Source organism: Macaca nemestrina, chromosome 4 (genome assembly GCF_043159975.1).
Source record: "Macaca nemestrina isolate mMacNem1 chromosome 4, mMacNem.hap1, whole genome shotgun sequence".
Lineage (NCBI taxonomy): Eukaryota > Metazoa > Chordata > Mammalia > Primates > Cercopithecidae > Macaca > Macaca nemestrina.
Genome location: NC_092128.1, coordinates 33,670,397 through 33,688,618, shown reverse-complemented (window position 1 = coordinate 33,688,618; position 18,222 = coordinate 33,670,397). Strand labels below are relative to the sequence as shown.

Below are 18,222 nucleotides of genomic sequence, written 5' to 3'. Positions count from 1 at the left end.
AAACATTATCAATATATTCTCTCTCCACATCCTGGCAGATTCCCCCACATTGACATCTTGCATTAGTATGGTACATTTGTTAAAAATGCTGAAAAATGATAAATTATTATGAAATACGATCAATAATTTAGATTTGTGTTCTAAAGTCCTATGGGTTTTAAAAAGTGTCAACTATGACAATATCATACCTAATTTGACTGCCCTAAAAATCCCCTGCAATCCACATATTCTTCCCTTTCTTCTCCCTGAACCCCTGTGAATTACTGATCTTTTAACTGTCCCTATAGTTTTGCCTTTTCCAAAATGTCCTATAGTTGCAAGTATACAGTATGTAACCATTTCGGATAGGCTTCTTTGATTTAGCAATATGTATTTAAGGTTCCCCCATATCTTTAAAAAACAACAACAAAAAAACCAGTGTCATTGAGGTAGAATTGGCGTACAATAAACTACACATGTGTCAAATATACATTTTGGTAAGTTTCTGTTTATCATGTTAACAATTTTTTAGTGTACAGTTTAGTAGTATTAAGCACGTTCATGTTGCTGTGCAATGGGTCTCAAGAACTTTTTCGTCTTGTAAAACTGATACCCTGTACCCGTTAAACAAACTTCTGATTCCCTCCTCTACCCAGCCCCTGGCAACCACCATTATACTTTCTATTTCTATGAAGGTGACTACTTCAGATACCTCATAAAAGTGTAATCATATAGGACTGAAGCTGTCTTTCCTGGATATAGAAAATGTCTGGTGTATAATAGGTTCTCAACAAATAAATATTAAGTAGATGGCAATGGCTAATCATGAGGGAATAATATTAATAAATATGGATCAAAAGACTTCAAATATCATATACTAACATAATTTTCAGAGTATTGATATTGAAAAACATTCTTTAAAATTGGAATAAAACTTAACCTTTCAAAAATTATAGCAACAGAAAACAAAACAATAAACCAACTTTGGGAGGCCGAGGTGGACGTATCATGAGGTCAGGAGATCGAGACCATCCTGGCTAACACAGTGAAACCCCTCTCTACTAAAAATACAAAGTAGCAGACGCCTGTAGTCCCAGCTACTCCGGAGGCTGAGACAGGAGAAAGGCATGAACCCAGGAGGTGGAGCTTGCAGTGAGCCGAGATCCTGCCACTGCACTCCAGCCTGGGCGACAGAGCCAGACTCCATCTCAAAAAAATAAAAATAAAAAATACGGTGGCTCACGCCTGTAATCCCAGCACTTTGGGAGGCCGAGGCCGGCAGATCACGAGGTCAGGAGATCAAGACCATCCTGGCTAACATGGTGAAACCTTGTCTCTACTAAAAATTACAACAAATTAGCTGGGTGTGCTGGTGGGCGCCTATAGTCCAAGCTACTTGGGAGGCTGAGGAAGGAAAATGGAGTGAATCTGGGAGGCAGAGCTTGCAGTGAGCCCAGATCGTGCCACTGCACTAGAGCCTGGGGTACAGAGGAAGATTCCATCTCAAAATAAATAAATAAATAAAAATAAAAATAATAAAAAATAAAATGAAATGAAACAAAAATAAACCAACAACAAAAGAGCAAAATAAGTCAACAAAGTAGCATATTTGTTAATCTAAAAAGTATAAGTACTATTACATATCACCAACCTAATTATTTTACATATTTTCTTCACTTACACACGCTGATCTCTATAATGTCAATTTCAAAGTTCCTTTCAATAATTTTCCTATTATATGAATGACTTTTCCAGCCTCTCTTTAATTTTCAGCTAAGGTGTGTTGCTAGTGGGAATGACATAAATTTTTAAAAGAATGTTACAATATAACAGCATTTAGCAAATAAAGTACATATCCAGGGATCAACATGGAAGTGGCATGAGGTTCTGTAGCGCTTTCTTTGTGCTATGTGCTCTACCTTTTATAATTTAATTAGTTGCTGCTATCAGATGATATGTGCATATGGATTTGCTGTCAAGTGCTTAATTTTTTTTTAATTGAAATTCTGATAGAAAAGTTACAAGTGTTTTTTCTCACTAAATGTTTGCTGTAAGTTTATGTGCATATTTCCCACAATTACTTCATACATAATGTCATAGTGTGTTGACATTCCAACATGTTTCTGAAGGCTAGCTACAGAGTCATTGTTTATGTATACAATATTTATACATTCCCACAAATTATTTAGCTTGTATTAAAGAAAATGGCGAAACCTAAACATGTGTATTAGAAATTATCTCTGACATTTAAGGTAGGTTCGACAGCTGCAGTGCAGCAATTATTGCAGCTGTATGGAGCCACGACGTGACATGTAGATTTTATTTTCATGTCAGTTGATACGCATACCCAGTGAGCAGTCATACCATCCTTCCTGTAGTCAGAAAATGGAGATTTGTTACAATTAGACTTCCAGAAATCTTTTCTTTCTTTTAGGCCATTATTTAATAAGGTATATGAAATAGGGTTTCATCAGACTGCTCTTCTGTACCTCAACAAAAATAAATGAAATAGCCACACAAAACAAAAGATATAACAGCATTGCTCTTACGTAGATTTGGCTTGAATGTTACTTTATAGCAATAAATGGCAAGGAATGAAAAAAGATTCTTTCTCATTAAAAATGCAAGTGATGCATGGTAGAAAATAATGAAGGAAGAAAAAATAAAAAATTTACTTAATAGAGATACGAATAGTAAACTATTATTAAAAATTGTGAATTTTTTAAATTAAAAAAAGCAAATAAGTGAAATACTATAGCATAAAGGTTAATAATCAAAGTCGAAATGATCACCTCCTATTTAATGTGACTTAAGACATGAGGAATCTGTCCAACAGTTATATTAATAATCCTGCCTCATACATATTTTGAAGATTTACTTTATAATTACATGTGAAATGCTTAAAACAGATTGGGCATGTGGTATATGCTCATTAAAAGTTAACTATTAGTATTCTTGGGCCAGGCGTGGTGTCTCACGCCTGTAATCCCAGCACTTTGGGAGGCTGAGGCGGGCAGATCACGAGGTCAGGAGATCGAGACCATCCCGGCTAACATGTTGAAACCCCGTCTCTACTAAAAGGCACAGTGGCGGAAGCCTGTAGTCCCAGCTACTCGGGAGGCTGAGGCAGGAGAATGGCGTGAACCCGGGAGGCGGAGCTTGCAGTGAGCTGAGATGCGCCACTGCGCTCCAGCCTGGGCGACAGACCAAGACTTCGTCTCAAAAAAAAAAAACAACAACAATTTAAAAAAAAAAAAAAATATATATATATATATATAATAATAATAAAATAAACAAAAGTTAACTATTAATATTCTTAAGATGCTTTGGATGCTTAATTTTGGAGGTGTAGAAGAATACTGACCCCGGGTTAAGTGTTTTTTTGAGAATATAAACCGTCTTCATGTAAGTGGGTGCGCGGGAAATCGTGTTCTCATGAAACTCGAGGTTTCAGGAATTTTGAGAAATCATGCTGAAGATATGAAGATATGTGGGAAAGGATGGGGGAGTTCCTTTATAATGATGTGGGTATTATGGAGGCCACAGCGTATAGATTTTTGTAGGCAATAGAAGTGCTGATCGCTGAATTAACAACAAGAAAGCCCATAGCTCTGTGATAATGGCAGCATATTGCAGGGACTTGTTCTTCAGGCACTGATCAAGAGAAATAGGCATATTGACCAATGCGGTCGATTTTCTCCCCAACATTCTTTGGGTTAATAGTGGCCATGTGAACTTTCCAGGGTATGTTCGAAGCCTTGAAAACAATGTGCTTTGGTTAGAAATGGAGCCACACACTCTCCCTGATCCACAGGCGTTTGTCACAGGTGGTTCTGTGGCAGCTGGGGGTGTACTAAAAGAGCCCACAGGAGTGAGGTCTCAGTTGAAGACTAGTGGTTTCAACCAAGTTAAGACTCTGAAAAGTCTCCATTTGGGTTCTCTTTATAGCATTTTGGGATGATTAAATGAGTTAATATATGTAAAGCACTTAAAGCTGTGCTGGAATATTGTAAGCAGTCAAAAAAAAGAGCTTGTTTCCATTTTCTGTTCCTTGTTTATTTTTTGTTTATTTTTTTGTTTTTTGTTTATTTTTTTAAATAAGATCAATGTAAACTATATCAAATGACCCTATCATATGCCACCAGGAAACCACAAACCAATGAAATATAAACTTTTCAGAAGAATCGGAGAAATATTGTACCAAAAAGAGCACCACACTTACTGTCAAAATCTTCCATTTTAATCTTGCATCCACTTCCAAATGTCAGCATGATCTTGAGCTAGTAAGCTGAATTCTTCTGGCTTAAGCATCCTCATCTATGAGGTGGCAATTGTCACATACTTCTATACTTCCTAAAGGACCCTTAGGGCACATGAGCCTTGTAAATTGTAAAGATGTATTTATTAAATATGCTTATACATAAGTAAATGTAACAGCATTATTATCAATTATTAATACATTGAAAACTGTATTTTTTCTTATTATTTCCCCTGAGTAGTGGGGATGACATGTGAATTGCTAGATTAATAAAGATTAATTGCTTAAAATGTTAAATTGAATAAAGATTACTGAAGAATTCTACAAGAAAATATCCTTTTTCTTATATATGTATGTGTTATATATTTACAGATTTCATTTGCGTAGTGCTTTGTAATTTTATTTCTATTGAAATTTATTGATTTTCTGATTATCCCTTCAAATATTTAGGGTTTCTATTATTGTCAATAGAAGATGATCAAATTAAATGCACCGAAGCGAAAAAGGCTAATAATTCTGTAATTAGTGACACACAACAAAATGTTGATCCTCCAGAAAAACCAAAAGCACCCCAGTTCAGAAAAGCTGGAACTATTTAAAAGGAAAATGTCTGGGACAAATAACCCTCTTCTTAGGTATTTTTAGTTCTGTTTGTAGCTTCTTGAAAAGGTTTATAGATAATGTCATCCACTATCTGTAAAATGTTAGTGGCAGTGCTTAGAATAATATAATTTTACTTAATTTAGATTTACCTAATTCTCCCTTCTGACTTCTATGGAAGATTAAATTAGAAAAGGGGGAAAATATTCAAGTAATTATAAGACGAAAACTTTCTAAGCAGATCCTCTACCTTTCTCATAGGAAATGCCAGGAATCCTAGCCAAAAAGGAATGTTATTTATCCATCTGAAAGAAGTTATTTGAGAAATGTCAAGCTGACCTCAATGTAGGTTTTAATATTAGATATTCATTATGATAAAAAGAAAAAATATAAAGAGAGTATACTCATTTAATTACACAAATTATTTAGGTACAACCATGATATTTCACAAATCAGCTCACAGATCAGCCTCCTACCATTCTGAAAATGTAGATGAAACAACAAAACACATGTCTTCACAGAGGTAAATTACAAAAAGAGAGAAAAAGTTGTGAGAAATAAGGGTATAATTAGCAATAAATTTTTTAAAAATGCAGCTTGGAGACAAAATTACCTGTTCATCTGGTCTTTCTCACTATTTCCCACCCTGCTGAGGAGTAGAGAAATTTCCATTTGTTCAAATCTCTTCTTCAGTTTTAAATAGTTTCATTTCACTTTCTTTATTCAATCTACTTTAAAATTGAAGGAGCTGTCATTGTGCTGTTCATAGGCATTGGCAATGATGTCTGTCTAATCATTGCTTGTTCTTCTGGCAACTGCAGCTAAAACCTGTAGCTGGTGACCTTGTGAAGCCCTTTCTTTCTTCTTTGTCTTTTAACTTCTTGAACATAGTAGTTATTTTAAAATCTGGTTCTGGGAAGTCTCATATTTGGGTTCCTCATAGGTCGTGTTTCCAGATAAAACACAGAATGTCCAGTTGAATTTGAATGTCAGATAAGTGCTGAATAAAATTCTAGATCAACAATGAATAATTTTTTAGTATAAATATGTTCCACATATTGCTTGGGATATTCAATGTTTTTCTGAAATTCAAATTTAACAGGGTATCTTCTGTCTCCTATGTTATTTGGCATATATGAAAAACTGATCCATACATTTATATTTATATCTATAGATTACATTGATTCTTTTGGTTTGTATAATTGTCTTCCTCTTTAAGTGTATTTATTTGTTTATTTATTTTACATTGTGTGTTATACATATTAGCAAAATTATAGAAATAGTAAGGTCTCATGAAATTATCCTCTCTTAAAAAAGTACGCTTGCTTCTGGCAGGTACTTTGAGAGACTAGCAATCCAATAGCAACTTAATCAAAGTTCAGGGATTGCATAGATTTAAAGCTGAGCCTCAGCTCTTTTGAGTTTCAACTACTCATTGATCATACTTACCTTAAATCGCGATGGTCTCACCAGATTACCATCTCTGAACTCTGATTTCTGCTTCCTAACAGGGCAGGGCTGTTAAAAAAGGGTTCGTTGTTGTGCTGTTGAAAATACTTAGAAGCCCTGAACTTGCCTCTCTGGCCTTTCATCTTCCCATGGATCCTGGCCTAAGTCTTCTTCACAATCTTACATGTTTTATGCTTTCAAGATGGTGTTTTTGTCTAGATTTTCTAAATATTTTCAGCAAGAGGTTTAGTTTAAACCATAGCCTGCCTTTACTAAAAGTCTGATATTATTTAATAAATTCTTCTTAAGGATGAGAGGTAAATTCATAGAAAATATAAAGGGGAATATAAACGAGAGTGGTATTCCTTTCTTGACTATCCTAGAGTATATCATATAAGTGTCTGATTCAATGCCTGGTGCTCTCCCCTTATCCAGTCATGAAGGGCAATGGAGAATATCAAATCCTGGTCAAATACAAGTTTCAGACTTTAGAGGCACACTTTGTGGAAGTTTTCAATATATTTTGTTTTTAAAAATCCTCTCATAATTCCTGAACCATCACATTGGAATAGTTTAAATATCTCCAGACAGGCAGCAAATTTGTTAATCTTTCAGCTGGTTTGCTAATGAAGAGGCAGTGTTTGTAAGGATTTTATTTAATTCTCTTACACCTGGTTGAGTGAATGTTCTTTTCTATAATAATAATTGATTGCAGCTGCTCTACAAAAGTCACTTTACATCTTCTTAATAATTGATGATTTACTTTTATAAATACACAGGGAACATAGGATTTTATTTTATATATGATATTTTTAACTTTTTGTGAAGATATTCTGTATAATACTCACATTCTGTGAAATTTTAGGAGGAATAGAGAAACTTATAGCTAATTTTAACTTAAAGATATTGAATGTATTGGAACAATCTAAGCATGTTTATATTCATCTTAAATATAAACCCCAAATTTGGAAATACTTCTATTCTTAAACACAATTATCAATGAATTGAACCAAAGGCATGAGCCCATGTATCAAAATAAAATTAAAAAAACAAAGCTAAGCTTCATTAATCTGACAAAAGCATTGTCAAGTATGTTATATCCAAACTTAAAATAGTATCTTTTGAACCAATAATTTAATTGAAATGTTTACAATATAAAACTTAGGTCATCATCTTCAAAGAGAACAAAGTGTTAATATTTTAGTTCTTCCAATAAAAGTGTGAACTGATTATATTATCATTTGAAAGCAGTATAATATTTGCATGCAAAGGAAAGAGCACAGAGACTTGAATGCAAAATTTATATTGTAGCTTCTAGCTAACGACAAGGATGGTAACTTCAAAGTAGAAAATTCCAGAAATAAACACAATAAAAAATAATAGCAATCAAAATGCCTATCATACCTTTAGGCATTTGGATAAGAAATAATGCCATTCGTCTGGCAGAAGGTATGTTTCTGGTAATAAGTTTTAGATGCTGAAAGCAAGATGATTATTTATCAAAAAAAGATTTGTTTTTCAAGCTCCATTGGTAAAAATGACTACATTTTTTACTTGGGAAGATACAAAAAATTATGTCTTGTAAGTTAAATAATCTTCCACCAAGCTCAAGTAAATAAATTCAGTTGAAATTCAAATATCCCAAATATGTTAGCCTTATTTCCACAGTAGATTACCATTTTCCCAAGTTTTAGTGACTATTCTTTTGTTACTAGTTGTATCTTCAGTGGTTGGATGAACCTAAATCGGGGAGATCACTCATGCTAGGTATGGATCTCCTTACCCTTCGCCTCTTCATCATATTTTGGCCTATCAGAAACAGTGAAAAGTCAAATGTAAGGTGAAAGCCATCAGATGGGGTAAGAAGACTTTGGAGCAGGTCTTAGAAGATAGAGACCAGTGCTGTCAAGCTCTCTCTCAAAGTCTGGGAACATAACCATGTTTTTAAATAAGCAGCTTCGTGAATTTGATACATTGGTATTTGGCCGTTTGTACACCATTCTTACCACACAATTGATGAATGATAAACTTTCTGAAGTGAAAAACTGCAGCAAACTTCTTGCTCTCTGCAAAAGAAATGAAAGGCACTATTTTGACTATTGTGAAAAAGGCAGAATGCCTTAGAATTATGTGTTAATTTGTTATTATTTTCAAAAGTTCAACTTTTGAAATATGTTTTAGTTGACTGTTATATTAGACATTAGTATCAGAATTTTAAAACCAAATTACTGCTTTTTGAAACCTCAAAACAAATTATACAATGTATCCTATATATGTACTTACTATTGTTATTTGTGTACACATTAAGATAATTCTGAATTATTTTATATGTTGTATTCTATATCTTGAAAGTTTTGTTTCCTTGAAACATGCACGCACATAAAAATAAAATTTAAACAACAGATGGATGTTACATTCACTTTCTTTTGATCTTTCTGAAAGTCACTCACTGAATTTTACACATGTGGAATAAACAGTGTTTTTTCTAAGACACTGCTGCTGCCTGGAGGTGCCTGCCGTCAGCCGTGGTCAACCCCACTCTGTTCGGCATAGCTGCGGAGGGTGAGCCCTTGGGTCACGTCTTCTTCAAGCTGTTTGTAGGCAAAGTTCCAAAGACAGCAGACAACTTTTGTGTTTTGGGCACCGTAGAGAAAGGATTTGGTTATAAGAGTTTCTGCTTTCACAAAATTATTCCAAGGTTTATGTGCCAGGGTGGTAACTTCATGCCATAATGGCATTGGTGGCAAATCCATCTGCCAGGAGAAACTTGGTTATGAAAATTTCATCCAGAAACATACAGGTCCTGGCATCTTGTCCATGGCAAATGCTGGACCCAATAAAAATGGTTTCCAAATTTTAATCTGCAATGCCAAGGCTGAATGGTTGGATGGCAACCATGTGGGCCTGGACTAAGTGAAAGAGGGCATGAGGGTACGACTGTTGCAGGTGTCACGGAATGACAAAATCAGCAAGAAGATCACCATTGGAAATGGTGGACAACTCTAATACATTTGACTTTTGTTTTGTGTTAAACAACAAATCATTTCTTCTGTAGCTCAGGAGAGCACCCATCCACCTCATTTGTTCACTATAATCTTTGTGCTCTCACTGCAGTTCTTTAGGTTTCTAAAGCCAAGTCCCAGTAGTTAAAATTTTGTTACTAAAATCCAGTTTGCTGTCAAATGTTTTGCTATGAAAATACTTATAGTGAATAAATAAGTGGTATGCATCCTATTTAAATTAAAACTGAAATCATAAATATCTTTTCAGAATGACGGCTGTACAAATGAAAAGCTTTAAATCAACACAGTCTGCAGTAATCATTTTGATGACTTGAATGATGTGCATTATTGGATTTCAAATAATTTTATCTTCCATGAGACTTTTTAGAAATCCAACTTGTTACTTTTCAATTGACTTGAATATTGGGTGAGTAGCTATAGTATTAATTCACGAAGTACCCGAACTCCAGGAAAAATAGAAATTATAAAATACGTCAATCTGAGACTCACTAATAATATTTCTTGATGTTTTTTGACAGACAGATAATGAATAGTATTTCTCTTACTGTTGCATATGGTTGTTATTTAATAATATGGACATTATATTGAGGTATTTCAAGATATTATGTTCTATAGCAAAATTTAGGATGATATACATTTTTGAATATACTGTAATTTTTTGTTTTAAATTTTTACAACTAGTGGCTTCTCATTCAACTATTTTGTAGTGTGTCTCATCTATTTATGTACACATATGTGAGACAATTTATACATTTTATTGAGCTTTAGGTAAAAGAAACTATTTAACAGTTTAAAAAGTGTGCACTAGAGCAAATTAGTTAGTATTTCAGGACTCCAATTATTCCAGCTGTTAAATGGAGTGGATCCAAAGGCTGATTAAATGTAACGGATTCCAAAGAATGACTGACACATAGTAAGTACCATATAATTAGACTTAAACTGCCACGATTAATTATAACTTTTATTAAATAAATATCTATAAAACTCTACCTATTAAATTAGGATGGTATTCAGTCTTTTTCCAGAGTTTTATTCCAAATATAGTTCTGAGGATCTCCAGGGTTGCTTATATTTGTCATTGCATCAGTTTTCTCATGGTCTCCTGGGATAACCTGCCAGGAAATTAAGTGTCCTGATTAGGCTAGATTCTCAAAATAGTGACCATCTGATGTCATTTCCCTTCATCCTTCCGGCCTCATTCTCAGGACAGAACAAGACAAACCATTACCCCTGAAACCCAGTGGTTCCCACATGACGGCCACTTCTGACGCTTTTTTATTTATGTGGATAACGTGGGTCCTTGAGAAATGAATAATACTCTTTTTCGCATAATACCCAGGGAGGGCAAAGGAGACGTCCCTTGTGTCATAACTTTTATAAATCATCATCCTCAAGTCTTTGGTGTGTTACTGATGCTCAAATGGTATTTATAGTTTTTCTCAGGGGGCGGGGTGGGAGACACTTTTTCTGCATTAGCTGCACTCTTTGTAGAGAATCAACACCTTATTTCTATATCCTAGACTCTAAAATTGAATTTGATTACTCTAGGAGACTCTCATTTTCTGTATGATGAAATTCCCCTTAGGAAAAAAATGTTAACTTAATTCCTACCTATATTCGATTGAGACTATATGACATAAATTTAAATACGGAAGCATTTGAATATGTTTATTTTGTCTTACATTTAGTCCTTTACAGGAGGAAAAACAATGACATCCTATCATGTAATTTCCAAGTCACTAATTACAATGGTTGTATGTGGGGAGGGAGCACAGCTGAGAGAAGGGATCTAACTCTTTGTGATTAAGTACCAGGCCAAACTGTCCTGTTAAATTATTAAATTCATAGTATGTTGCATTTTGTAGATTTGAGCACTAACACATTTTAACATGCAAATAATTACCTAAAAATATTAATTAGGTAAAAATACTATACATATGTGTGTGTATATATATATATTTTTTTTTTTCTTCTTTTTTTTGAGGTGGAGTTTCACTCTTGTTGCCTAGGCTGGAGTGTAATGGTGCAATCTCGGCTCACTGCAAACTCTGCCTCCCAGGTTCAAGCGATTCTCCTGCCTCAGTCTCCCAAGTAGCTCAGATTACAGGCACCTGCCATTATGCCTGGCTAAGTTTTTAAAATACACATTATTTAAGTGAAAACAACTCCCAATCCTGGCTTGTTTATGAATCTCATATGAGATGAACTTCTACTGGTTTCAATGATGACATGTAACTGTACCATGAATACATTTCAGAGGCTTTTTTGTGAGCAGAATTAGAAAATTATTTCTGATACCTGTATACAATTTTACTACATTTCACAAAGCACACTAAAACTTCATATTCATTTTTAGTATTAAAGGTCATATACTCAAAACATTATTTTACCACAATAAGAGTGTTGAAAAAAAGGTGTCACATTAAATACTGTACAAGATGTAACTAGATTACAGTTATTTTTGAGGCTTTCACTTTTATATCTCAAATTACAGATTCCTATCTTTTGATATAAGCAGCCAATACCTAAAATAGGTACTTAAAGTGGACTTAAATGATTTAGAAAAAAAGTACATTTGGGCTTTGTGATATTAAGAAATTAAATTATTCCATTTCATCTATCCTTCTATCCTTCTATCATTAGTGTCTACAGACATTTAATGGGGGAATATATTTTGAAAGAAGCACAGAGATTATTAACATGGATTAATTTATTGAGAGCAGTATATAAATGCATTTCACACATTAATAAAATATTTAACAAATTAATAAAATATGAACTAAAATTGGACCAAAAAGACTCCTGCTTAAAAATATCAAGTTTTTTTCCAAATGCATAATACATGTATGTGTATACATATGTATGTGTGTGTGTAGATAGTTAGATTGACTCACAGATAGGTAGAGACATACTTTCCTTTGGCTCTGAAACTAAGAGTTGTTTTTCTTACAGTCACCTCTACTGTTTATGCTGTAATCTATGGAAACGAAGTTTTTACAGGACCCTATTGATCCTACATTAATTCATTGAATTCTTTATAAGCGGACTATTTATAATTTGTACTAGTTCATAATTTTTTTGAAGTAATTTCTTGAGTTTTAGGTCCCTATTACCTGTTACTACTACTAAAATCATAACAAAGCATAACCTCTACTGCCCAAGAGTTCAGATTCCATATGTTTGGGGATATATATATGTATTTGGAGATACATATATCTAAATAAAAATATATACCAAGTGCTATGGGGAAAAGACCAGAGACACACTAATTGAAGTGAGTGCTTTGGAAAGAGGTTTAATCATTTGGTGGTTGGGCTGAAATTTCAATTATAGAAAGATTCCATTTTCCAAACATATCTTGGTTTGGTAAGAGTTCTTTGTTACAGAAAATTACACACACACACTAATTTTGTGGGCAGTCTGTTCAGTAAGACAAACTAAATCCAGATATGTGATGAGACAGCCTCTTTTCTTTTTTCAAAAATGTATTTTGCTTAAAACTGTTGAAGTAAATGATATTACTAAGCCAAATCTGCAAGTTGAATTTGGCAATGTCAAGACTTCTTGGGCGTAATCAAGGTAAAACCATTAATCATTTTCAGTGCTCTTCAAAGAAAAGTTACACAGTAATCAATAGTGATGCCACCTCAGAGGAATGATGCAATGGAAACTTTGTACATTTCCAATGACCCAGGTAGCCAAATTTCTTTTTCATTATCTCACATAAAGGTTCAACATGACATTCAGGAACCAAGACCACACAATCATTGAAAAAAGGCTTTATAAAACTAAATGAATAGAATCCTAACTACATAGAAGACTGATCATGATGAACCGTAATTGTTCATCTCAAAATAGGGGCTGATTACTTTTGGCATAGTAAGGAGTTCAAGCTTTTATCATTATTGCTTTATTCCATTAAACTCTCATTACATCATCAGAAAAGAAAGTCAATACTGACTTTACCTATAAGATTCATGAAAAACATCAAGAATAATTATAATGATCAGTCCTGATCTTACCCAAAATTGCTGAATGTGGCATCAAAATAAATATCAGAAATTTCAATAATAAAGTTTTAAGAAAGGTAAGAATAGATAAAATAAATGAAAAAAGGAAGAGAATATATAATGACAGATATTACAGTTTGGCCTTTGATATCAGAAATAGGTGCTGTAGAAGAGATCCTGAAGGTGATCTCCCACCCTGGGATAATTCACACTAGCAGATGGTTGCTATTCTTGAGTGTATTGGTATTAACAATAAAAGGGGAAATAAGAAACAATGAAATATAGGTAGACAGTGATAAAATGGTGAATTTGGGGTTTGTTCATATTTATTTATAAGCTACCGAGTATTGTGAAGAGGGATCTGGGTTCAAATAATGAGCTATGGATTCCCATAGTGACCGTTCCACCAAATGAGTATATTCCCCTGAGACTCACTTTTACCACAGCCAACAGAAGTTAGTAATGATACTTGATCTGTCTGCTGTATAAGACTTCCTAAGCATCAAAATAATTAATGTAAGTATACTTTCAAAAATAAGAGGTATTATGAAAATAAGTATTACTCATAACTATTTTAGTCCAGGCTCCCACCTTCATCGGTGTAGGCTACAACGCAGTGATTTTTAAGTCTTTAGTCCTTCACATATTTTTATCCTCTGACTCTTTTTCACCTTCACTCTTTCCAAAATCATCAGGTGGGTCAAAAATACCTGTTGAGATTGGGCTATTGTTAGGATGGATCTGAAGACTGTGTCTGAAGTTACTATTTCAGTAACTTTCTCTTGGAATTCAGTGAAAAAAAAGACTGACAGACTATTTATGGCTGTGTTCCTAAAGCCAAAGCATGTCAAAAAGAAAACCAGGCCGGGCACAGTGGATCACACCTGTAATCCCAGCACTTTGGGAAGCTGAAGTAGGTAGATTGTCTGAGGTCAGGAATTTAAGACCAGCCTGGCCAACATGGTGAAACCCTATCTCTACTAAAAATACAAAAATTAGCCAGGCATGGTTGCAGGTACTTGTAATCCCAGCTTCTCAGGAGCTGAAGCACGAGAATCACTTGAACCCCTGGGGCAGAGGTTGCACTGAGCTGAGGTTGCCCCACTGCACTCCAACCTGGGTGACAGAGTGAGACTCTGTTTCATAAAAACAAAAAAAGAAAAAGAAAAACAACAACAAAAAAACAAAACAATAAAAGAAAACCAAATCCCCCAACTTCTCTATAAATAAAGGCATACTCATCCTTAGTATTTTACGTTCACCTGCACAGGGTATCATATACTTCACACTTATTTTACAAAGAAGCAGTTTGTTTCCTGGAACCATGATCTATAAACAGAACATTCTCTCTAGGTATAGTTTAGAGAATAGAATAAAGATTGTGTGTGTGTGTGTGTGTGTGTGTGTGTGTGTTTAAGTAATTTCCTTCAGGCAACAGGAGTCAAAGTCAAATCAATCTCTGATTCTTTATTAAGTGACTTTACTTGAACAGAAAAAAACAACTTTGTTGAATATTTATTATACATTATCTTTTCAGTATCTTTTCTTTTTCTGTAGCCTTTTCTCTCTAAGGTTTTAAAATTTTCATGTCATACCCCAGAAACTTGTAAAGGCTGCTGGCCAGAGTCCAGATTCAAGTGCTGTGACTCATGGTAGTGATTTGGGAAGAATGTGGAGTCCCTATTTCCTGTCTCAAAGTTTATAAAGGGTTAAAATAGCAAAAGCTTACAAATAGGAACAGAGTGTCTATAAAGACATTTAGCAATTTTAAAAAGCAGAACATGAAGTTACCTTAAAAACAAGTAGTGATAATTGGTTAATTAGAAGTAGAAAATTGGCTAGGTATTAAAAGAATTCTGAGAAGAAAGCATGAACATAAAGGAATAAAAGCTGAGCTATAAAGACAATTCTCTTTTTTAATGTCTCCAGTTCAAAAAATATTGGTGATCTTTTAGATGTTAGGAAATGGTGCTATGTAGAAAATAGTAGAAATAATTAAAAGAGGATCATTACAGAGAAGCATGACTAGTTTGCTTTATTCTCTGATGATCCATCAAATTAAGAAATGTTGAATTGAAAAGGAATTTAAGTGTTGACATTCTCTAAGCTAATATTATTGATAGCTTAAAATTCTATTTATTTAATTAAGTGCAGTAATCATCATTACAGGAATAAGCTGTCTCACAATTTCAAAGAATCCTGAAATTTTAATTATTAATTCATAGAAAAATGATTCCTTGTACATTAGTTCAACCACTGTGGAGAGAAGCTTGAAGATTTCTTAAAGAACTTACAAAAGAAATACCATCCAACCTAGCGATTGCATTACTGGGTATATACCAAAAGGAAAATAAATTGTTCTACCAAAAAGACACACGCAAATGTATGTTCATTGCAGCTCTATTCATAATAGCAAAGACATGAAATCAACCTAGGCACCCATCTATGGTAGATTGGATTAAAAAAAAAGTGGTACATATATACCATGAAATAATACACAGCCATGAAGAAATGAAATCATGCCATTTGCAGCAACATGGATGCAGCTGGAGGCCATTATCCTAAGTAAATTAATGCAGGAACAGAGAACCAAACACCACATTTTCACTGATAAGTGGCAGCTAAACATTGGGCAACTATGGATACGAACATGAGAATAATAGACACTGGGAACTCAAAAAGAGGGGAAGGAGGGGAGGGAGAAAGTGCTGGAAAACTACCTACTGGAGATTGTGCTCACTACCTGGGTGATGGAATTAAGTCCACTCCAAACACTCAGCATCACACAATATGCCAGTATAACAAATCTGTCCATGTGCTCCTTGAATCTAAAATAAAAACTGAAATAAAAAATTATTCTAACTTACATATAGTGAGTTTCTAACTCCCACATATTGAAATTTAGTCATAGGTATATATTATGTGTTTTTACAAATGCATAATCATGCAAATTCCACCACAATGAAGATACAGAAGAGTGCCATAATCCCAGAGATATTATTCATGCTGTTCTTCTGTAACTAAACCCACTCTCCAACTTTAAATCTTGGCAACCACTACAATGATCTCTATCCTTATGGTTTTGCCTTTGCCATGAGCATATCAATAGTTGAACAAATTAAGTTTATTATTAATTACAAGAAAAGAGAATGCACAGCATTCACACATTTTTTGGTCACGTTGATATAAATTAATTTGGCCTAATCCAAAAATTTGATTGTGGCCGGCTGCTGGGTTTCCTCAATGACCCATTCTCGACTTTTCTCAGTCTCTGTCCAACAACCTCTAAAAACTTTCTAAGTCACCCAGAGCAAAATCCAATGTCCTCATAACAACCCCCTAAGGACCTAAATGATCTGTTCTTTGTCACTGCTCTAACTTCAGATTTTACCATGCTTCTCCTTTACTCACTGAGGTCCAAACAGCAGACCTACTAGCTGGTCCTGGATCACACTGAGTGTTTCCCTATCGCACCATATTTCTGATTGCTCAATCTATGCCTGTAATGATTTTTTCCCCCAGAAGTGTATAGGGCTTAGAGTTTTTGTTCTGAAAGTCCTTCTCAGGATGGTCTACAACAGGGGTATCCAATCTTTTGGTTTTCCTGGGCCACACTGGAAGAATTGTCTTGAGCCACACATAAAAAACACTAACACTAGCGATAGCTGATGTGCTAAAAAAATAAAAAATCACAAAAAGAACTCACAATGTTTTAAGAAAGTTTACAAATTTGTGTTGGGCCACCCTCAGAACCATCCTGGGCCACATGTTAGACAAGCTTGGTCTACAACAATCCCTCTATTGAAAAGTGCGACATGTCACAATGCATTTCAACACCCTTATCCTCTTTTCATTTATTATTTTCCAAAGCATTTCTCTCTTTTCAATATGTAATACTACAGGGTATTTTTATGTATTATGTTCTATAAACTCCATGAAGACAGACGTTTGTGTGCATTTACCTCATTTCTGTAAAGCCAGCAGATAGCACAGTGCATGGTGCTCAAATGAATAACTAGTCACCTAGCTAGAGACTATCCTTCCTGGCTTCCCTTTCAGAAGACTAGGGCCATATAACTAAAACGTCACAAGTGGAACATGACCCGAAGTAACATGTGAACTTTCTGCCTCACTTGCTTCAAAGAATAAGGACTGCATTGAATTTCCTCTGCCTTTTCTGGAGCACAAATTAATGAAATCTAGCTTCATCTCACAGGTTATAAAAGTGTGCTGGTGGATGGAGATGCAACAAGAGATGGCTTGTTAAATTGACTGCTTACCTAGGGACTGCTGTGCAAGAGAGATTCACACATGTCTTTTGCTTAAACAACTGTACTTTGGGATCTTCTTATTATAATAGTTCTTCCTTCACCTCCGATATTACATGTGATCTAATCACTGTCTTTATTTAGTTCCCTCAAAAGTTATTCCTACAAATATTTGCAATATAATTTGATGATCTAAATTAGAGAATTTGTAAAATTTCACTTGAACAAGTTTAAAGGTATCTCTAGATCAATGGCAGCAATAATTGTTTTCATACAAATGTCTAAAATTATTGAGGTTTGCTATAGATTAAAATTTCTGAAGGAAATGGCAGTGCTGTACAGACTCCTATGTGAGTTAGAATATATAGAACCCAGGATATTTTTAAGTTTTTAAATGAGAAGCCTCATGCATTTTTGTTAGTCATGTATCCAGTGGAGAGAGAAGATTTGATAATATAAATAACAGAGAAGTAAATTGAAAGTTTAGTTCAGCTCATATATAATGTACCCTTTGACTAGTATTATATTTTTTGTTTGTAGAATTTATTGTGTAGTTTAGTATCTCCACTTCAAAAATTATTTAAAAATACATGACTCGAGTACACATGTTTTTTCCCTTCACACTGCCTAGTTAA

At 34.3% G+C, this 18,222-nt stretch overlaps 1 long non-coding RNA gene across 1 annotated transcript in view; it reads left to right on the top strand.

Moving 5' to 3' along the window:
- Positions 1-18,222, top strand: part of LOC105474880 (uncharacterized) — a 60,331-nt gene that overhangs the window by 27,926 nt on the left and 14,183 nt on the right. The window contains exon 3 of the long non-coding RNA XR_011621624.1: positions 9,557-9,715. This is a non-coding gene — a long non-coding RNA (uncharacterized lncRNA). The remainder of the gene's footprint in view (positions 1-9,556; positions 9,716-18,222) is intronic.